This window comes from Schistocerca gregaria, chromosome 1 (genome assembly GCF_023897955.1).
Source record: "Schistocerca gregaria isolate iqSchGreg1 chromosome 1, iqSchGreg1.2, whole genome shotgun sequence".
NCBI lineage: Eukaryota > Metazoa > Arthropoda > Insecta > Orthoptera > Acrididae > Schistocerca > Schistocerca gregaria.
In genome coordinates this window covers 804,830,977-804,854,200 of record NC_064920.1, presented here as the reverse complement: position 1 = coordinate 804,854,200, position 23,224 = coordinate 804,830,977, and the positions used below count along the sequence as shown (strand labels likewise).

Below are 23,224 nucleotides of genomic sequence, written 5' to 3'. Positions count from 1 at the left end.
TACAGCGAAATCGTGAAAGTGTAATAAATAAATAACGAATACTTAAAATCATTCGGCGGCAATGATTCCATTGAAAAGGGCATTTATTTCGAGTTTTCCTAGTGACAAAAAATATAAAAAGAGTTACGGATATCTATAGCCTACTTCTCAACGTAATGAACTTACCGATCAAGAATAAGCAGTAGCTGTGTACGAGTTTTTTAATTCCGTCCGAGTATAAAATTGCAGCCTATGAGAGAAGAACCACGTGTTTAGCAGACAGCACTAAAACAATTACTGTTTGCCTTATTTCACTGAAATCACGAGTGACTTTGCGTCAACAAACATTTTTTTTCTGTTTTTTTTTTTTTTCCTGCTTAACGCCATAACGAAAGCTAGTTACTACAAACGAGCCAAAGCGCATTTGCAAAAACGATAAGGCAAGGAATCAGGCTTGCCCTCCGTGAAGCAACCATCGTGGTACTTGGCTAAAGCAATACAGAGGAGTCACAAAAACCCTAATTGAGGGCAGAAAACGAGTCTACCGTCCCTTACCGTAACTCTGTTGCTGTCTTTGGACCAACCAAGACGAAATCTTAATTTTCTTGCCTAGACTTCTTGTGCGAGAGACACAGTACAATGTCCACTGTATCTACAGCGGATGTTGACTTTTAACACTTAGGTGAAGATTTCTTACTGCCTAGTACCGCTGTACCGGTGTCTACAAAAAAATTCCTTTACTAGGATTATAATGCAAGTGCATGAAACACGCAAATTTTGTATCAGGACTTTTATTTCGCATTTCGAACATGAGGGGATCACGACAACTGGAGCAACATTTAGTAATGGAAAAATTAGAATTTTAATTTTGTCCGGTGAGACATATTTTCCATTAGACTCTATCGCATAGGCTAGTTATTCGTAGTTAAAAAAAATACTGCAGCACTTGTTCGAACCCATTGTTCGCCTCAATAGGCGAATCCTAAATTTGTGGCCAGCTTATACATGGATTTCTGGCGACTTTCCATACTAATTTCGGCCTAGTGGTAGCTTGGTACCACATTTCGTTTTTGTCACTAGGCGTGAAGCATCTTGTAGGTATGTCAGATGGCAAAGGCATAGTTGCCTGAACTATCAACAAAGGCCCACTTAGCACGTTAACAAAGGGACGGATGATGTTTGCCATTAGGATTTCTCTATTCGTATTGCGTATGCTACATTGCTAGCTACAGTCGAAGGTTCCAGAACCGACAATGTATACTCATAACGTCAACAAATAATATCCAATCGAAGGATCTACAGCAGGCAGGTAACCACATAACAACAATGTTATTATTATTAAATACACATTAGCGCACTTTCCAGAAATCACACTTGGAAAGTGAAGGAGCAACACCTGGGGTAAGTAAGGAAACAGTCCCTGGACCTGGCTTTGACCCACATTAAACATTGTCCAGACACATCAATGTGATCATTTGTCAAAATCCTGAATTACCATCTTTTGCAGCACGGAGCGCTGCGAAGCGTACAGGAAGAGAGTTAATGATGTTCTGGAAGGTGCATACAGAGATGCAGAGCCGTGCCGACTCCAACGTCATGGCCAGCTGCGCGAGGTTCCCGGTTGAGCATCCAAGGCGCGAACAGCACTATCGAGATGGTCCCACAGATTCTCAATTGGGTTTGAATCCGCGGAGTTTAAGGGTCAGGGGAGTACGGTGAGCTCTGAACAATGCACGTACACTGCGAGCTGTGTGACACGTTGCGTTGTCCTGTTGGTAGATGCGACTGTGCTGAGGAAAAACAAATTTCAAAAACGTGCGGATATGGTCCCCAAGGATAGATGCATACTTGTGTTGATACACTGTGCCTTAAAAAAATGACGAGATTATCCAGGCAATGCTAGAAAATATTCCCCAGACCATAACGCTGTCTCCTACAGCCCAGACCCCTTTGGTTTCAATTTCAAGCTTTTGTATGTCCATCCTTTTAGCAGGAGGTCTCTGGGACGACGGCCGTTACTATCGTGACAAAAAATTAAAACCCCTACAGCCGTCCTTATGATTTTATTTTATTTTGTCGCTACCAGTTTCAACGCTTCATTGCGTAAACTTCAGACTGTTTTTATGCGGTACACGTTGATACGATCCTTATGCATAATCCATCTGTTGCCAGCATTACTGGATTCGCAGATTATGTGTCAGCACTCCAACCATCAACTGCCAACTGGAAACTGGTGCCGACAAAAAACATAAGGACGGCTGTAGGTGTTTTTATTTTTTGCCCCTAATTTCAAGTTCAAAATGGTTCAAATGGCTCTGAGCACTATGGGAATTAACTTCTGAGGTCATCAGTCCCCTAGAACTTAGAACTACTTAAACCTAACTAACCTAAGGACATCACACACATCTATGGCCGAGGCAAGATTCGAACCTGCGACCGTAGCGGTCGCGCCGTGCCAGACTGGAGCGCCTAGAACCGCTCGGCCACTCTGGCCGGCTAATTTCAAGTGTTCGACGCTGTACACGCCAACGCCCATATGTACGATGGAGCATAAAACACGATTCTTCTGAAAAGATCACCTGTTGCCATTCAGTGGACGTCCAGCGGCGATGCTGGCGTGCAAATCCCAGCCTTCGTGGCCGATTAACAGCAGTCAGCATGGGTGTACGAACCAGGCACCTACAGTGGAGGTCCATACACAGCAACGTTCACTGAACAGGTGTTCAGTAGACGCTACTGGTAGCTCCCTGATTCATCTGGGCGACTAGTTGCTCAACACCTCTATTCACCCTTACCCATCTCCGCAGCCCCCGTTCATCTCTACAATCTAAGGCCTGTTTTGCACAACAGATGGCTCGGTGCTGGTTTTTAGATAGAGCTATTTCGCCATGCATGGCATATTTCAACCACAGCGTTACGCTAATAGTTTACAAACATAGCCTGTTCGGAAATGCTCCCACCACTGGCTCGAAACCCAATGATCACGTCCTTCAGGACAGCAGACAAAGCTCCCAGTTTCCGTAGTACGACAACGCCAACACTGTTCTCCGCATCCCTCCGACACGCTTTATACACCCTGCGCTGCCGTTTGTGAATGGTTATTGCACGTTAACTTCGAACGTAGGTGGTGGTCGTACTATTGTAAATGGACCTTGCAGAAGCATTTCTAGCATATACCTCTTTCAACTGCAGTACAATGACTCAAGCAAGGAGTGCATCACCAGCCGTTGTGGTCGAGCGGTTCTAGGCGCTTCAGTCTATAACCGCGCTGCCGCTACGGTCGCAGGTTCGAATTCTGCCTCGGGCATGGATATGTGTGATGTCCTTAGGTTAGTTGGGTTTAAGTAGTTCTAAGGCTAAGGGACTGATGACCTCAGATGTTAAGTCCCATAGTGCTGAGAGCCATTTTGAACGGAGTGCATCACAATCGACAACAGGAACAAACTTTTGCCATATGCGAAAAATACAGTGTTTACACAGCAAACCTCTTAGACGGTCCAAAAGTAAAAATTATCAGTACACCGTAACTCTCCTATCCTGTTACAATGACGTCTGCTACCGCGCAAAAATAATTCCAACTAACATCCAACAGTAATCAGCCCAGACAAGCATAGAACCTTCACACAGTCCACTTGAATAAGAACACACGAAGATAGACTTGCGAGACTCAGCCATTGCACATTTGTTTGGAGGTCTGATGCATATTGATACCTGTTTGCTGTATTAATTTGGGTTCTACAACTGGTGGAAAAAAATGTCTATACGTATGCCGTAAGGGTGAAGTTGCGCTATGATGTAATTAGTGTCTATGACGCCAGATAATGATTTGTTTGGTTGTCCATAACTATTCTACAGAGCATTATGATCTAACACAGCAATGTAGTTGAACGGGGTATGGTTGCGGGGGGGGGGGGGGGGAGGGAGAGGAGGGGAGAAACATTCATCTCTTGCTTAGAATGATACATTTCCGTTTTGAATTATAGCAGGGTTGACAAGTGGTATGAACTGAAGCATACAGCAGCAACGATTCTGAGTACTTCGTTCTAAATCATATTTACCGTTTTCACGTGAACATCTGCAGATATGCCACAGATTTTACAGCCATGCAAGAGGTCGATGTAAGATAATTATCATCTGTTATAATAGACGGCAGTATCACATAATAACACAGATATGGCAGCTACGGCACTATGTCGTCTGCTGAACATGTATACTATGCAGAATTTTGCCCAAAATTTTCCGACAGGAAGAGAGGAAGCTGATTTGCAAATCCGATATAATCGTAAGTACCAATACAATACGTTGCCAACGCTTTTAAAATCACAACTGTAAACTGATAAGTATGTCGATGACAGAATAAATTAAGTTAGTCTGTTATAAACAAAAAACGTTAACCTAATGATATGTTCCAGGACAAGCTATCCACCAAGAAACAGTTAAGGTTCTGCATTGATTCTTATGTTAAGAGCTTTATTGTATTAAAAGTTGAAAATTAATATTACAAAACAAGAGATTTGAATAACGCACTCTGGAAACGAAAGCAATAAATAAAGTAAGAGTCTTGACTAGTGTGTGTCGATTCCGCTAACGTAACGATCAAAAGTAATAAGCCAGTTTTATAAGAGTTATGAATAAAATGAAGGAACATTTGAATATTTGTGGTAAATGATTTTCAATGGATACATTTAAGATTTTTAGCGTAAATGACTGTCTTCAAATGAAGTTGGCCGCACATGAACTTTTGGCTAGAGTAGATGGTCACGTGACTCGCTGAGCTGAGAGCAGGGTGAGGATCACAGGAGGTCTTTTGCCGGTGGACGTCGATCGGGTAAGATGGTTTAGGCGGCAAAGTGCCAGTGCAGCTCGTGTGTGTGTGTGTGTGTGTGTGTGTGTGTGTGTGCCGTGTAAGGCATTATCGGCAGTTAATGTTTCAACATTAAAACTGTTAGTCGTTGAGATAACAATAAAAGATTTTGATGATGATGATGATGATGATGATGATAATTATGATTGGTTTGTGGTGCGCTCAACTGGCGGTTATCAGCGCCCATACAAAGTCCCAACCTTTGCTCAGCTCAATCTCGCCACTTTCATGAATGATGATGAAATGATGAAGACAGCACAAACACCCAGTCATCTCGAGGCAGGTGAAAACCCCTGACACCGCCGGGAATCGAACCCGGGACCCCGTGCTCGGGAAGCGAGAACGCGACCGCGAGACCATTGGCTGCGGACAGAAGATATTTTATGCGCAATATAACGTTTTAATTTCGTATACATAATTTGCCTGCAAGCTGCTCTACATGCACTGCTAGATATATGAACAATTTAATTTGTTCTTGGTATTACTATGACGAACAGATTACAGTTTTTTCTTGATATCGTAAGATCACACTTATTTCATGTTATATCTTGCATCACTATAACCTGTGTTGAGCCAGTGCTCGAAATAATCTGATCTATTGCGAATAAATCAAATGTGTTTAAAAAAGTGTTGTTTTACATTCGTTATAATCACCTTGAGTCCGCCTATTTAAATGTATAACTTCATGTCATAGTTTCATTCACTAACAGTTTCATTGGTCACTTGATTAAAAATTAAAAAGGTGTACATAAGGGTATACATGTAACGGCGGACAACCGCTCCCCTCAGTAGACGAGCCCTCTACCAACGTTTAGACTGTTCACTCGCCTCTTGGCGGAAAAGTAGCGTTAGATAAAAAATGGTTCAAATGGCTCTGAGCACTATGGGACTCAACTGCTGTGGTTATTAGTCCCCTAGAACTTAGAACTACTTAAACCTAACTAACCTAAGGACATCACACACATCCATGCCCGAGGCAGGATTCGAACCTGCGACCGTAGCAGTCGCACGGTTCCGGACTGCGCGCCAGAACCGCGAGACCACCGCGGCCGGCTAGCGTTAGATAGTTCTTTTTTCTGTCTTATAGCGGCTTGGTAGACACGATAAGGATTTGTTTGAAAGTGCACGCTACTTCCCCTGTACGTTGCAATCACGGTCTTCGAAGTAAGACTTTTAATTGGGTGTTCAGGCTGTTTCCCTTTAAGATGGGAAAGAGTTTAAAAGGGTTGGTCTGTGCCACAGCTATATGGATAGGTGGGTTTGCAGTAATTTTGAATAGTTTTAAACTTAAGAATTTGATTGTCTACTTTTAGCTGTAAACATAATTATTGTAAAGACGCGCACCCGCTGACACCGATGGTAGCAACCGTCATTTTGTAGATGTTAGATCTGAAGGTGATCTAATTTGGCAGAAACCGGTAAAAAGGCAAGTCGCATGGCGTGGTTGACTGGAAGACCCCGAGGTACTGTTTTATTGCGCGCGCGCGCGCGCGTGTGTGTGTGTGTGTGTGTGTGTGTGTGTGTGTGTGTGTGTGTGTGTGTGTTGTCATGTTCGCGTTGTATGATGATGAGAGAAGGGAGAAGGTGAAATTTTGTGAAGGCACATAACTCCTCCTCCTCTCGAACAGCACAAACACTTCCGCCAAGCTTAAAGTTCCATCCGACGAAAGGATTACCACAACAGTGCGACCGACCCTCACTCCGTAAGACACTGCGGGGAGGTGCGGAATGTAACGCAAGAGGCTGGGCCTATGTTTGGTGATCATGAACTTCACGATCCCCCACCACTCTTTCTGCCGGAAAGGCGAAGGGAAGCTGTCAACAAGTCGTGCGGTAACCGGGCGGTTATCCATACCAGTACCGGCCATGCCCGACATTGCTTAACTTCGGTGATCTCACTGCAACCGGTGCGTTCTGGGAAGGTTATTGGCACTGAGACCGGTAATATCAGTTAAATAAAAACGATATCTACATTGTTTTGTACGTAAAAAAGTAAATAACTGGCGGACATTTTGAACTATTTAGTTTTTATGTTGTTTACCAGTGGGCATTCTTTCGCGTTTTCCAAATAAACTTGGATGTTATTGAGGTTCTTGTGCCTATTGTAAAAAGCTGTATTTTCAGCAGAGAAGACCAGATTATTCTCTTCTATCTTAGGAGTACCGTAAGTACATGGCCCAGCTCAGAACCACAGAAGTGTCCTACGGCAAAGTACGAGTCCTTAACACAAATTTTAGCAATGTCTATTGTTTGTCTGTCGTTCTGAGTGGCCAGCTTTATCTGCAGACGCGGACCACGTGGTGGCAGTAAGAGAATTAACGCACGATGTGCTCGCCTGCTGCACCGCTAGAATCTACTGTTTGTTCCTCTGGCGGGATGTATGAATACATAGTGTTCTCCAACGGGAGATCACAGTATAGGAGAGGTGCAAAAGCATGCAGATAAACACAGGTCTATTATCCACCATTCCTACGTTCACTTTTAATAGCTATCTCTTTCTTCTTCCAGCGTTATAAAATTTCCTCCCAGCGATGTATTGCTAACATTTCAGTTGTGGCTTACAGATGTAGCACGAGGCTCCTGTGTCGTATTACGTGTCAACAGGCGGCGAGTTTTAGAGAGTTTTCCTGTTCAGCGCTTGGCGATTACAACCGCTATTAGGAGTGGAAACCAGTTTAAGCACCTTACGTACGTTGCTTCGGGGCAGACACTATACTACGTCGATAATATCCGGAAAAAGAGAAGTGTAAGACTTCCTGTGCAGCAGGTAAAAGGACAAACAGACAGATAGACATGAACTGAGAGAACGGAAAACAGGATAGCTAAGGGCTGGAGAGCGGCGGGAGTGATTGAGACTACAAATGAATAGTGCGGTATTTCATACACATATTTCGATACTCATCTTATTTCCACATGGACAATCAAACAACAGTCGAAGAACGTAGGATGTGCACCAGAAAAACTATATCAAAAATGGTGAAAAAACTAATGAAAATGGAAAATGCTTTGAATTTAAAAGAGGAGAGAGAGAGAGATATATATAGAGAGAGAGAGAGAGAGAGAGAGAGAGAGAGAGAGAGACTTATCAGTCAACTTTCTCCGACCTAGACGCGATAGGATTCTCTTAGCGGAAAGGCGTGGAAGCAAATGACTTGAGCACAATCTTCGAGTGAGCAGAAAAGTTCTGTACGGGGATCGAAATAAGATCGAGTAGGACCTGTTTTCATATAAGAACGATGTATTCAAACGAAACACGTAAAATAAACACGATGTCCCGCATGCTGCATGTGGAACAGAAACAGCTCTCCCTCCCCAAACAACCTTGTGTGAGTTACCTCTGTGCGAATGGCGTGATATAGATGTTTGTTATTCGAAAAGAAACACTTCACCTAACCTTTATACACAACCAACCATCACAGAGAATGCGGCAAAGAGTACCAAGAATCATTATGAAATCAGTAACTGGTTGTTCTGGGTGTTTTTAGATCTGTAATGTCACATGTGACATATTAGTTTAGGATGGTAGAGAAAAGGATTCGTGGAACTCTTTTATTTCAACAGTGATAGCATTTGTCGTGGGGTCTGCTGAGTATCTACGTAACACTCTTGTATTTAGAGCTTCTCAATTTCGAATTCCCTGCGATATTCTGTATCGCGATTCTATCAATGAATGTCAGTTTGTTTACATGTCATTCATACTTCATGCATCACCCATTATTGACATTTTACTACGCTCGAACAGTCACTCGACGCAGCTTACTAATTTGAAGAATTTTCCGTTATATCCTTCTCCTGGGATATGAGATACAGATCACGTGCGAGAGGACCAAAGGGGTAAAACTGACAGAAAGGGCGAAGTTTTTGATCTGTTGGTGTGAGTATTCTGTAAAACGGGTTATAAACAGACGAGTAGCATCATCGAAATAACTGTCGATGAAACTGCAACACTCCTCGTGCCACTGAAAATCGAGGTGACCACCTGCACAGTGAAATAAACAGGATGGAACTTCACGTAAATTAAGAAAAGACTGAATACCTCGTAGTAAGTGGTGGACACGACAACGAAGTAGGACAACACAGGACGTTGACAGACAGACATTCGTCGTACAGAAAATTATAAAAATCTAAATATTTGGGCATACATCGTAAACTACAATCTCAATCAACCGCTGCCTGCCGAGGCATCCAAATGCCAATTGTATAAGAATTAATCCAATCCACGGCGTTATATGGGTGTGAACCACTAAGTACACGAATACTGTATTGCAACCAACCACTCATATTTGAACGGAGGTCTTTAAGGAAAATCCTTGGGCAGAACTCTAGAACTTCGTTTATAATCTGTTCTTATGACCAATCTGACTTCTATTTTGTTATACGTTTCTTTTCTCTGCGGATCTCTTGCTTTTTTTCTGGAATATATAGTGCATGTTAACGGTTTCCTAACGTACGTGTTGGAGCTTAGGAAAAGATTACGATATTCGCAAACAATACACAATGCAGGGTGAACCATAGCTCAACCGACAAAACTCCGGAAGTTGATCATGCTACCTTTGTGAATACTTTGGTGTATGGGACCCGTCGTCCTGGTGACTCGTTTCACAGTAATAATTTGGTTTGATTTCTTATCCCCTTCATCTTGATACCTGCACTGCATTGAAAATACCTGCAAAACAGCGCAAAGTCGACGGTAAGCACTGTATGTCTTGTTTGGAAACGAACTTGTTCCACTCTCTCATGGTATTTGCTGTCGACAACATTAATGTCCACGTTACTGTTCGCTCTCAAGCTTGCATCTTATACAGGGTGGAATAAATAAAAGTGATCCGGACCTTTTGAAACCATTTGTGACAGCATTAACGGCGGAGGGAAATACCTACAGGTACTTCCAACAGGATGGAGCAACTGCCCATACAGCCGGCCAAACCTTCGAGCACATTTACACAGTCTTCAAGCCTGGCAGAATTGTTGCAGAGGTCAATATGATCGCGGTCCTAGCTGGCACCGAGGTCACCTGATCTATCAGTGTGTGATTCCTTTGTTTGAGGAGTCCTCAAGTCTAAGGTGTACCGCAACAATCCTCATAGACTTCAGGAACTGCATCAGTACATTTCGCATGAGATTGCAGCAACTGCAGCCGTCCAGCTTCGACCCGCCTTCAGGAACTTACTGATTAGGGCCCGAAAGTGCCAAGAGATGGAGGACACTTTTAACGTCTGCTATAGTCAGGTTAGTACTGTGTTTCCTTTCCTCTGCTATGTTTCTTTGTACCCTGGAACTATATTCTCCGGGTCGTTTTTATTTTTATTTGCCCCACCCTGTAATAGGAATCATCCTGGTCTTTGATCGAAGTAATTTAAGAATCTCCAGATGGCAATTGGAACCTCCATCTTCCCAAATACAAGACCAGTCTGTTTAAAACAAGTCTCGAGGGTCGGTTTATCCCTAGCGCAAAAAACAGTTTTTCAAAGCAGTCATTTAATAAAGTGAAGAGCTATACATTGTTCATTTATTTCATTATTTGTACATACACGCGTACAAGAAAACGATTCTGTGTTTTGTGTTGTTCATTTTGGTGATGCTGTATTGCAGGTTTTTTTCACTGTTGTGGCTGTATATTTAAAGAAAAAGGCAAATGAGGTAACAAACCGAATCAACCGTTTAAGTACAGCGAAATGCAGGAAGACCCGCAGAAGATCGACGCTTGGTATAGGGAGTGGCAATTGATCCTCAACGTAAAAAAATGCAACGTATTGCGAATGCCTAGACAGAAAGACTCTTTATTGCATCACTACACGATTGCAGACCAATCATTGGAAGTAGTTACTTCCATAAGATATCTAGTAGTAAGCGTACGGAGCGATTTGAAGTGAAACGGCCATACAGAATTAATCGCGGGTAAGGCAGATACCAGACAGAGTAGTTGGAAGAATCCTCAGAATATATAGTCTATCGGCGAAAGAAATAGCTTACAAAATGCAGGTTCGATCAGTACCGGCACTTGAATACTGATCGTCAGTCTGGGATCCGTACCAGATAGGACTGACAGAGGAAATGGAGAAGATCCAAAGAAAAGCAGCACGTTTCGTTTCGTGAGTAAGCGCGAAAGCATCATGGAGATGTTGAGCCAACTCCAGAGGCAGGCGCTCAGCAATACGGTATAGTCTGCTGTTAAAGTTCTAGGAGCGTACGTTCCTAGAAAAGTCAACCAATATATTGCTTCGTCCTTTGTATATCTGTCGGAAAGCCTACACGAAGGATTACCAACAATCGTTCTTCCGCGTGAACTTCTGCCGACGATTGTTCAGTGGTTTTGCAAGCACGATTGGCTGGCATTGTCAAAGATTCCCCTTCAGTTGCTGGTGGTGGAATATCCGGGTGCATCTTTCACAACGCCAGCCACACGTGCTGGCAAAACGTCAGAACAGCCACCAAACGATCGTCGGCCGAAGACCCTGAGACGGGCGCCAACAGGCAACACGTTCCTTGCCGCTACAATTTCACGTTTACTTTTACCCAGCTACGTTAAATTTGCTGAAAGTTCTCTGCAAGAGGTCTAAAAATGGTCGAGAATACCGTTTCATTACAGGTTCGAAGTAATTTTCTGAGTATCTTCGGCTACGTTAAACTGCAGTTCCCCTTATAACTGGCTGGGTAAGTCCGTGCAAGCTCGAAGGAAGGCAACGACATACCACCTCCAACAGGACCACGCCTCCTAGGGAACTGTGGTGTTGAAACCAAATGCCAGGTTAAATACAGTTTTCCCATTTTCTCCTTTTACCGTCGTTCCAAGCAATTTTCTGATTATTTACATATAATTAAAGTAGAGCTGTTCACGGAGGTCCAGTGTGGGCTGTAATTATCGTATGGCAACGGAACTTGTTGGATACAATAATGCTTTAATTGGGAATCAGTTTGTGCTGAAAAAATTATTTCCAATTTTGGCCACCAGTAGCAAATATTGCGCTGTACAGCACTCGTCGGCGTCTCCGATGTTCCGATTCAACAAATTGTATAAGTCGCAGTTAATAATAAAATCAGCATTTTGCCTTTCTCACTCGTTTGACCTTTTCTGTCCGCACCCCTTTCCTAATCCATCATAATATATGGAAACATTTATATACGTCTTTCTTGCATGCACAACGCAAGATCTGCACCTGGCGCCCAAAATTGGAAATATTTTTTTGCCATCGTAAATCGATTCCGCACTAACGCATTAGAATATTTACCAAGTTTCGCTTCCATGCAATAATTACAGCTCACACTGGACTCTGTGAGTAGCTACACTTTAATTATAACCACCATGCAGAACGACTGCACATGAAGCAAGCACGAGTTTTTTTTTCTTTTTTTTTTCAGCCAACAGCTGATAAATCGAAATTACCTTGTGCTACAACTGCTAGAGCATTTTTGAACTTAGCTGATAGCATTCCTTCAAAAGAACAGCAATTTATATCAACATTGGTCGCCGATGAGGAATTTTGCTACACATCCCTGACGCCAGGTATCTTGCTTCTTGATTTAGTATCGACGTCGTTATACACTGAAGAGCCGAAGAAACTGGTATAGTTTTGTGTATTCAAACAGGCAGAAAACAGCCCTGCTGTCGGCAAAGCCTATATAAGACAAGTGTGTGGCTCAGTTGTTAGATCGGTTACTGCAGAAGATGAATGTGTGACGCTGCAGCGCAATTTCACTGGGCAGCTGGCACGGATTGCAAACAGGAGACATGTCGATACCAGAGTATAAAGTCTCTGCAAATTTCATTCAGTGTACTCAATTGGACAGTAGCTGTGCCTTGCGGTCAGACGTGTGAACAGTATACGCAAATGTCAGCATTTGAGAAGGGACGTGTGTAGTTGTGTTTAAAAGAAGCCAGTTGGAGTAATCGGCGAATCGCTCGACTTTTGAATAGGAGCGATGCCACTGTTGGAGGATGTTGGCAGGAATGGGTGAACACAGCGTCAAGAAGGAGACGCTCGACCTAGAGAGTGGACAGAATGTAAGGGCCGAGCAATCGTCAGAGGGGCGCTCGGAGCCCCGGATTAATCATTATTATCGATACGAAGTGCAAGGTCAGTGACCAGAACGACCATTAATAGGCGGCTCTCAGAGAGGCGTGCTATGTCGACGGTATTCTACCAACTGTTTTGTTGTCCTTGGCAAGCCATCCTGGGCTTACATTTCAGGAAGATAATGCCCACCCACACACGGCAGGAGTGCTCTACCTTGGCCAGCAAGGTCGTCGGATAAATTGAGAACGTTTGGAGCATTGCAGGCAGAGTCCTCCAATCAGCTCGGGATTTTGACGATCTAACTCTCCAATTGGACAGAATTTGGTATGATATCCGCCAAGAAGACATCCAATAACCCTATCAATCAACAACAGGCCGAATAACTGCTTGCATAAGTGCCAGAGGTAAACCAGCGCGTTATTGACTCTTCAATTTGTAGAACTCTTTCTCTTGAACAAATCATTCAATTTTTCTGAAATTGAAATCATTTGTTGGTCTCTACATGTACATCATAGATACCGATTTCCGTTCCATTCAAAAATTCGTTCGTGGTGCATCCCCTTTTTTGTCTTAGAGTATTTGGTTGAGAATACGAAATTACAGAATGTTTTACATTCAAGAGAAATCTCCAGGTAACTTCGATAACAACAGGGATATTGAAAATATTTTAATATACTGCTGGAACAATATCGTCTGGTCCAAAATTCGTAGAACTAGCGAGTGTACGAACCAAGTCAGAGACTTGTTAATTTCAGGCTGGATTTTATCTATGCTGCCCGAGATCTAACAAAGATTAAAAATATGGTACTGACTGCTTAGTTTCATTTTACAATATCTGTGACAAGAACTTGGCCTACTTTCATCCTCGCAAGTGACCTCTGCAGAAAAACATCCATTGGTGCAGTAAGTGAATCGTCTACGCTAAAGGTGACGCAGCACTCTTCATCTCAGAGGTGACTTTGTACTTTTCCACGCTACGATTCGTAGTAAGAACGTGAATTCATAAATGAAAATCTGGAATTTGATGGGCAAGCGCAAACGTGGACGGATGTCCTCGTTGAATAAAATAGATGTTCATGGAGGCATGTTCCGTCTTTGCAACTAAATGAAATGCAGTCTACTTTTAGTCATACACGTTTTGCTTTTTTTATTTATGAATTATCTTCGCTGGCCTGTAATAGATACCTCTTTTTCTTGTATTTTAGTATATGTACTACATAGTAGTTACAATTTGCTACTATGTTACATTTTCTCGTGTGTTTCAGATTAGAAACAACTTTTGTAGCACAAATTTCGTGAGATTAAATTATCGTTTGGTGTTACTCATGATTTCCAATGTTGTTTCCCCATGTATTACAGAACATATTTATAAATAAAAAAAGCGGAACGCGTTACGTGCTAGACTTCTAAGGTTATCTGTTTTCAACAACAGGAAAGGGCAGTACGTTTGCGCTCTCTATGAACATGCAACGGATCACAGAAAGCTTTCACCGCATACTTTTGCCGACCGAGGCACTCTGGTTTGCTTCTATTTTCTTGTGGCGTAACATCTCGCCGACAGCGATGACGCTAGAGGTCACGGAGCAACGTAGCGTAAGCGATGAAGTAGCGGCCTTATAACCTGGAGAACATTACTACACAGTTCCGACTCACTTCTAGTGAACACCATGCAAATTTCCCGTACTTCACTCAAATTGTCCAGGGGAATGCTGGATCGGATCCTTACCAAGAGCACGGTACAATCAATCCCTGTCTCTTCTAAAATATGAGCACGCGTATCGTTTGTAAACACCGTTGCGGTGGGGAAAAAAAGGTTCAAATGGCTCTGAGCACTATGGGACTTAACTTCTGAGGTCATCAGTCCCCTAGAACTTAGAACTACTTAAACTTAACTAACCTAAGGACATCACACACATCCATGCCCGGGGCAGGATTCGAACCTGCGACCGTAGCGCTCGCGCGGTTCCAGACTGCAGCGCCTAGAACCGCTCGGCCACCCAGGCCGGCCGTTGCGGTGGAACCACAATTCATCGACCAATATGGTTCGAAAGGGCCTAAATTACAATAACGATGATTTAATTTTTAGTGGTTTCCGCGAATCGCTTTGTGCGAATATCGAAAGGATATCTTAAAAAAAAAAAACATAACTTTATTTTCATACTTGCCAAAGATGAAATACTACTCCAACTTTGGAAGTTTAGCCTTTGAATACTGGTCGTCAGACTGGAACCAGTACCAGATACGATTGATACAGGAAATAGAAAAGATCCGAAGAAGAGCAGCACGTTTCATTACAGGTTCATTTAGCAAGCACATACTCAGCCAACATCAGTGGCAGACACTGCAAGAGAGGCGTTCTCCATAACGATTTTGTTTACTATTAAGGCTCCGAGAGTGTATGTTCCTGGGAGAGTCAATCAAAGATTGGAGCCCACAAGGAGGCTTACCAATAACCATTCTTGCCGCGAAACATTCGCTACTGGAACAGGAAAACTGAAAGTGACAGTGGTATGCAAAATAGTATATATGTACAGGGTGTCCAGAAAAGGACTCCCTGATTTCAAAATTAAATATCTCGAAAACAAATATCGATAGAGGAAAGCAGTAAACGGCATGTTTATTGTGAAAGATGTAAGAAATTTATACAGCAGTTTGAAATAATAGTTACAAAAGCAGCTAACAGATGGCGCTGTAATCGCCATACGTAATGCCAGTATAAATAGTGATCCGAAGCCCAGAGCGATCAGTTCCACTATTGAAACGTGAAAAGAGGTTAGCGTACCGAAGGAAGAGATTAAAACCATGTACTCCATTGAACAGCGCGTTTTTCTGGTGCTAGAGTACCACAGGTTAGAAGATAGTCCTGCGGCAACAAGGCGAAGTTTTCAAACACGATTTAATGTTTCAAAAGGACCCGATGCGAAAACCATTCGTACGCTCTTCGCAAAATTTCAACGAACAGGGAGCGTAACTAATGATCTAGTGGGGCATGTTGGCCGCAAGCAAACCGCAGTTGCGCCTGAAAATATCGCCACAGTTTCTGGAATTATTCAGCGAAATCCAATGTCATCCGTCTGCAGAATTGCATCTGAGACTGGTTTGAAGCGTTCCAGCACGCAGAAAATACTGAGAAAGAGCCTGCACGTGTTTCCATTCAAAATTCAAACGCACCAGGCCATACCCGAACGAGCTGTGCAACAAAGGGTCGCCTTTGCTAATCAGATGCTCACAATGGTTGATAGTGAAGGATTTGATGTTGGCTGCATCTGGTTTACAGATGAAGCACACTTCCATCTGAATGGATACGTGAATAAGCAGAACTGGCGATTTTGGGGTTCCGAAAAGCCATATTGGTGTGAAGCGAAATCCCTGTATTCTCCGAAAGTTTTTGTGTGTGCTGCAGTATGCAGCAGAGGCATTATTGGCCCTTTTTTTCATTCGAGAAACGGTCACTGGTGCACGTTACGTTGCAATTTTGGAACAATTTGTCGCCACACGGCAAGCGTTAGAGGATCGACCAGGTACTGAATGGTTTATGCAAGATGGAGCCCGACCACATCGGACTGAACAAGTGTTTCGCTTTCTTGAGGAATACTTCGGGAATCGATTCATTGCTTTGGAATATCCCAAATTTACTGATGCAGGTATGGATTGGCCTCCATATTCGCCGGATTTGACTCCCTATGACTTTTTTTTTTGTTGGGCACAGTGAAAGACATGGTCTACCCGAAGCATCCCGCCACGCTGGACGAGCTTGAGTCGGCGGTCTCTGTGGCATGTGAATCCATTTCGGTTGAGACACTACGAAATGTGATGGCGAATTCCATTCTTCGTTTGCGCCACCGCTGTAGTGCCAATGGTGAACATTTTGAAAACATTGTGATGTGATTATTTGCAAAGATTGTTTTCATACGATTATTTCACTTATGTATGCTGATATGAGCTGTACAGCGTACAGCGCCATCTATTAGCAGCTTTTGTAACTATTATTTCAAACTGCTGTATAAACTTCTTACAGCTTTCACAATAAACATACCGTTTACTGTATTCCTCTATCGATCTTTGTTTTCGAGATATTTAATTTTGAAATCAGGGAGTCCTTTTCTGGACATCCTGTAGATGTAACGCCCATTGACGTAGGGGTCATTAGGGAAGTATCACATGTTCAGATGAACAAGACAGGCAGATGACATCGGCGGTGGCCGTCTTGAAGACTGTACCATAGTATTCGTCTGAAGCTATTTGGGAAATTCATGTAAAAAGGAGTTCAGGTTGGTCGCATGAAAATTTAAAGCCTGCTCTTCGGGATCACGAATCAAGTATATTAACTAGTGTGTCACCTAACTCATTTTAACGATCTCACTTTAATTAAGACGTCGATGGATTAGGACGATTAATCTTATTTTGTGGGGTAACCTACGAGGGTCGTTCAATAAGTAATGCAACAGTTTTTCACGTTAGTTTTATTAAGGATTCCATAAACAATATCATTCGTAATTATTCTGGATACAAAACCGTATTTTTCAACATAATCACCGTTCAAAGCCGCGGTATGAAGCTACTCTGCCACGAGGGCTGGTACCGCACTACTGGTCGATGTCGGAGCCAATGTCTTACTGCGTCAGTAAACTCCCCATCATCCATGTACTGCTTCCAGAGGAGTCCATCCTTCATTGCGCCAAACAGATGGGAGTCGGGAGGTGCGAGACTCGGGCTGAACAGGAAGAACAGTCCAGCGAAGTACAAGCTCGTGTGGATCTTTGCGTTGTTTACTGCGAGGTCTCCATGGACGTTCTGCAAGCACCTCTCAATCTTCGCGATGTTCGGTTTTCTGCCAAAAGAAACTTAATGACAGATCTCTGCTTGGAACGCACGTCTGTTACAGAAGCCAGTTTAGAAGGTACGTATAGCACAATCACCATCGGAACTTCACGGAACTACAGAGACTGAAGCGGGAATATTCCGCGGTGTCCCACATCAAATTCCGCATTTTGTCAACCGAAATTTGCCGAGGAAAAAAGTGTTGCATTATTTAGTAATCGCCCCTCGTATTAACATTCTTTGTTCATGAGACCTTGCGCGACATCATCAGATTTTGCAAAGAACCCATTGAGTACAAGGTCGCAAAAGGCCAACGATGTTTACGGCGTTCGAAGCCCCACATATTGTCTACCATGCAACTGCAGTATTGGCTGCTAATGGCAACAGGAGGTGGGACTGGAGGTATCCAATGGAGTGCACAGCACGAGGCTACGGAGCCAACAGAACTGGAACTGCTTACTCGATGAGTAACTCACAACTGTGCTACAGTGCTAGTGGTACTCATACAAAACACATCAATGGCAAGAATAAACAAAGCAAGCATCGCATTATATCTACAACAGTTGCCGAAGTTGACATTTCATCAGAAAGGAAAAAAATGGTTCAAAAGGCTCTGAGCACTATGGGACTCAACATCTGAGGCCATCAGTCTCCCAACTTAGAACTACTTAAACCTAACTATCCTAAGGACATCACACACATCCATGCCCGAGGCAGGTTGCGAACCTGCGACCGTACCGGTCGCGCGGTTCCAGAATGAAGCGCCTAGAACCGCTCGGCCACACCGGCCAGCTTTGCTAAAATAACGCCTCTCAAAATGTATTATAGAACTGTTGCTCAGAGGGAGAAAGATTCAGAGTTCTGGTGACCATACGGTCCAGTAGGAGTTCACTCAGCAGATTTAAGCAGATGTTGAATGAAACAGTAGCAAAACCGTGAAATGATAGCGTTTCAAGAGATGGCAATATCTTTAACTGGTCTGCTGTTACAAATCATACAGATTGAAGACGTCCAGGATCGAAATATGTGAAGTTGTTCTGTACTTTGTATGGACAATCTATTGTTGGGGGCTCTTCTGCATTACTTAGAGAAAAAAATGCACTTACGGAAAAAAATATGCTCAGACATGATAATCTTTGTCAGTTACAACTCATCATTTTACTCGGAAGAGATACGAATTATCCAGGCGAACGACATTGAAGGTGGCTAGGTGAATTATTATAAGGCCCGCTACCAGACACGATACGGACACACAACACAACAGCTTTCTAAGTGAGTTTTTGGACTACGTTGCAGTTTGTAGAGATGCTCTCTCGCGAGAACTTCTGTAACATTACGACTTTCAGAATGCGGCAACTGATAACTTTCGCAAAAGAAAGTGTATAATTACACGAACGTTATTAACACTATTGAGTGTGTCATTAGAAATTGTTCACCCTTCACTGACATCATTTAAACATATCGGTGTGACCGTAAGAGACCAACCGCGATTCTTGTGTATTGTTGAATCGTCTGGATATTTAGTTTTTCAAATTAATGGTGTTTAAAGTGGATGCTGGGCGCTGAAAAACATGCGAAAAGTGAACACACGATTTTCAACGTCACGGATTTGACAGATTTTTACAAACAGGACAGTATCGCAAAGATTATTTATCCGATCTGATCGAACCAAAGATTACTTATCAAAGTGTTGGTGCGAAGGAGAGTCTCATTCTCAGCATCAGAAGCATATCTTAAAAACTAAAAAAATATGCGAGGCTGTGAATTTGAAAAAAAAAAGATTTTTTGGGTTTTTTCGATTTTGTTAAAACACTCGACTTATTATTATAATTACAAAAGTCAGCCTCGACAGCACAGGGCAAAAAATTAAAAAAAGAAAGGTTTCTATTCTGGACACAAATGCAACTACGAGTACAATCATGAATACAGGCAACGTAATTTGACGAGAAAAACTTGTAATCTGAAGAGCCTAGCTCTAGTATGGATATGGATATCGTTGCTGATGAGACAGAACGTGCAGTGAAGGTTGATCCTGATCCACTGAACTATTTGACATATCCAGTACCAATAGGGGCTGTCCAAAACCGGGCTTTCGCCAAAGTCAACAACTATTTTAAGAAACTTTTACGCGCACACCTTCTGAAATTCCTTAAACTTGAGCTATAATGATTTATTTGAACTATCCAACGACGAGTGAGAAAACGTCTACAGTTTTGGTGGTGGTGGTTGTTGGGATGTTTAAGGGGGACTAAACAGCTAAGGTCATCAGTCCCCCATGCAGTTTTGACGAGACATTTTAAATACTTCTAAGTCATAGGTATTCACACAACAGACCTGCAGCGATGCAATCGTTCTGAGATAAATAACAACGAGTCAACATTGGAAGCATGCGTCGCCGAGATTGTCCAAAATAATAAAATGAACGATCACCTGAATATTATCTGGAGGAAGGCAAAAAGTCAATCTACGATTCGTTAAGAGATTCCTAGCTTCTTGTACTAAAAATGTAGTTTACAAGAAGGTCGTGGGATGTATCTTCGAGTACTCCGCGACTGTCTGAACATCAGATTAACTGAAAGAAACTAAATCAGTTTAATGAAGAACTATGCGACTTGTGACAAGCCGATTTGATCGGAAGGCGAACGTTAGAAAGACGATCAGCAAACGACAGTGGGATAGTTCAAGTGACGGGCGACTATAGCTGGGTAGAGCTCTTAAAATTTCAAGAGGCTAGATCATATGAAGAATTTACTCCCCCCCCCCCCCTCCCCTCTTCACTATACATTCTTCTTCTAACACTAAGACCTGGCTGAAAAGAAAGGCGCAAGGAGGAGATGATGAAGGGAGGATGTTTCTTTTGCCATATCTTACGCAGTGGCACGTGGAATATAAATGTGGATACTGATATTTCAGAAACTGTTTACTTAAAGTTTAACAGTTACATTCACAGTTGCCTGACATGAACGTAATTCAAATGTACGATTTTCTAATTTGCCTAACGTGTGTAAACTGTTACAAACGATGTAAAGTTGACTCAATATTTATATTGTTTCCACACCCCCCCCCCCTCCCCTCTTTCTTTTAATTCTCTTAACGAATGAATTTTTAATTATCTTAAGTGACTCGAATTAAGGGGCAAATTTCATAGAAACTGTAGAAACGTTATTTTACGCCATTGCCTTAATTAGACCTGCTTAAGACGAAAGAAAAGGAGTACAGTATCTTACTATCCATCGACTTGGTGGAGGATTTCGGTTGAGACCTTCTTGAGGAACCATCCCATCATTTGCCAAAAACTATTTAAAAGCAACCAAGAAAAACTTAAGCCTGGATGGTCGGCCCGAAATTTCAGTCTTGGTCTCCAGAATACCACTATGCAATCTCTTTTATTTACTTTTTTCCGATGGCTGTGTCCACAGCTGGCATTTCCAACGACACAATCACTGTTCGTAACGGGAACGACCCGGTCCTTCTTTGGTTATTCTGTTTCCCAACAATAACTGAACTTCGTAGTCTCAGGGCAAGAAGTGGCTTCAAATCGAAAGACTTGCACCCGGCGAACGGTCTACCCGACGGGAAGCCCTAGTCACACGGCATTTACAAGACAACACTGTTGCATCGCAGACTGGAAGTCGCACGCTTACTTCTCACCCCGCAAATGCGTCAGAAACGTGCCGTTGCAATACGTTTGTGAGTGTAAAAAAAAAAAAAAAGATTCAAATGGCTCTGAGCACTATGGGACTTAACTTCTGAGGTCATTAGTCCCCTAGAACTACTTAAACCTAACTAACCTAAGGACATCACACACATCCATGCCCGAGGCAGGATTCGAACCTGCAACCGTAGCGGTCGCGCAGTTCCAGATTGTAACGCCTAGAACCGCTCGGTCACTCTGGCCGGCTTGTGTGTGGTCTTCTAACATGTTCGACTGGTTGCAAGTAAATTCAAAACAGAAACTGGACCTGCGCGTTCCGCGTGCAAACAAATGTGATGTCTCAGAAAGAAGCGAATTTGATGTTTTATAGACCTAATAGTTATTTGTACCTCAACCGTATCTGCACTTTTACTTTCGCGCCATCTTGATGAACTAAAACAGCTTTGGGCAGTAGTTGGGAACACATCTGTGACTCGTCTTCAGGCCGTTTAAAATTACGCTGGAGGGAGTCTACAGACGCTTAAACTTCACAGAGGCGTAGGCTACTTCCATACCTGCCGGATAACTTACGCGTTTACACACTGGTTTGCTTTCAGAGATCACATTCACATTCTGCGCTGCGTACCGCGCTTATTGGCTAGTTTACGCAGTTACGAGTTCTGATTGCACGTCCCTGCATCTCGCAAACGTACACCCCGATACATTTGCAGTTCATTGTGTGATGAATAAGTCGAAAGCAGTTTACTACCCCGTTTCGCGCTGCGAACGCATCTTGGAGCTAATGAACCTTACACTTTTAAGAATATTCCTCTGAGAATTGTTAGCAAATCTGGCAAATATTCTGGACACCTGAGACACCATAAATACGTAGTATTTAATGGAACGTCTATGCTATGATGCAGTTTGCTTTTGGTTATTGTTGAGAAACTGGAATTAGCGGATGGTTATCAAAATGAACTATACTGCATATAGTAAATTAAATTAGTTATAAATAAAAATAAGCCTGTATGAAATCAGCGCGAGATGTCGACTAGTGTAGCTAGACGAGTAATCATTAGTAGAATTCAAAATCACGCGATTTCATTGCCAATATAAATAAAATGTTGTGGCCTTGAATACCGCTATTATCAGAAAAACAAGCTTATAAAATAACGGCCTGTACGCAGAAGTATAAAATGATCTCAGTCGAGGTAAATGTAATGTGCATACACAATATTAACAAAACGCTGATGAACCAGCTATTATGTTTGTCCGTATCCAACATGGTAAACATTGTCGAAAGCTTACTGACAACATAATATCCTTGTAGCAGTAAACTACCGCGACCATGATTTTTAAAACTGAAGATCGGTTTACGACTAAAAGCACAGTGCAAAACGGGCAATGGGTGAATAAATGCACAAAGAACAGTAGCATCCGTCTCCAAGATTCACTTAAATACATATTCACCGATGCTAGAGACTGCGACTTGTTAACAAATTGTGACATAATGCGACGGTGAAAATGTAGTATGCGCACCGGCTTTCCACAGAACTATTTGAGTTATGTGAACAGAACTCAGTCGCTGGCGGAAAAACGAACCGCTGAAACTCATCGACTTATTTCTTACGCATATAAAAATTTCTAACACTAATAGAGCAATATTAAACAACTACCATAGACAGCGACGGAAGGTAGACCTGATAAATGGAAACAACAAAAAGCATGTTCATTGCTTAAAATTACATAAAAACAATGTCAATAATAAAGTAAAACGTGAGGGTAATTAGCCATAGCGGTGCAACAACGACTTACACTCGATATTTCGCGGAAACGGCTCAAGTCATCATTCGTAAACAGAAAATAACACTGTAAACCTACGCGCAACAGCACACGTTACTTCTCTCACAA

General features: G+C 42.6%; 1 protein-coding gene across 1 annotated transcript in view; it reads right to left on the bottom strand.

The window, feature by feature from the left end:
• The window catches only part of LOC126270326 (CAP-Gly domain-containing linker protein 1-like), a 536,038-nt gene extending 512,819 nt beyond the window's left edge, over nucleotides 1–23,219 (bottom strand). Inside the window, 1 exon segment of the mRNA XM_049974062.1 lies at nucleotides 23,129–23,219. The gene's annotated coding sequence lies outside the window, so the exon portion shown is untranslated.
• Between the last annotated feature and the right edge of the window lie 5 nt (nucleotides 23,220–23,224).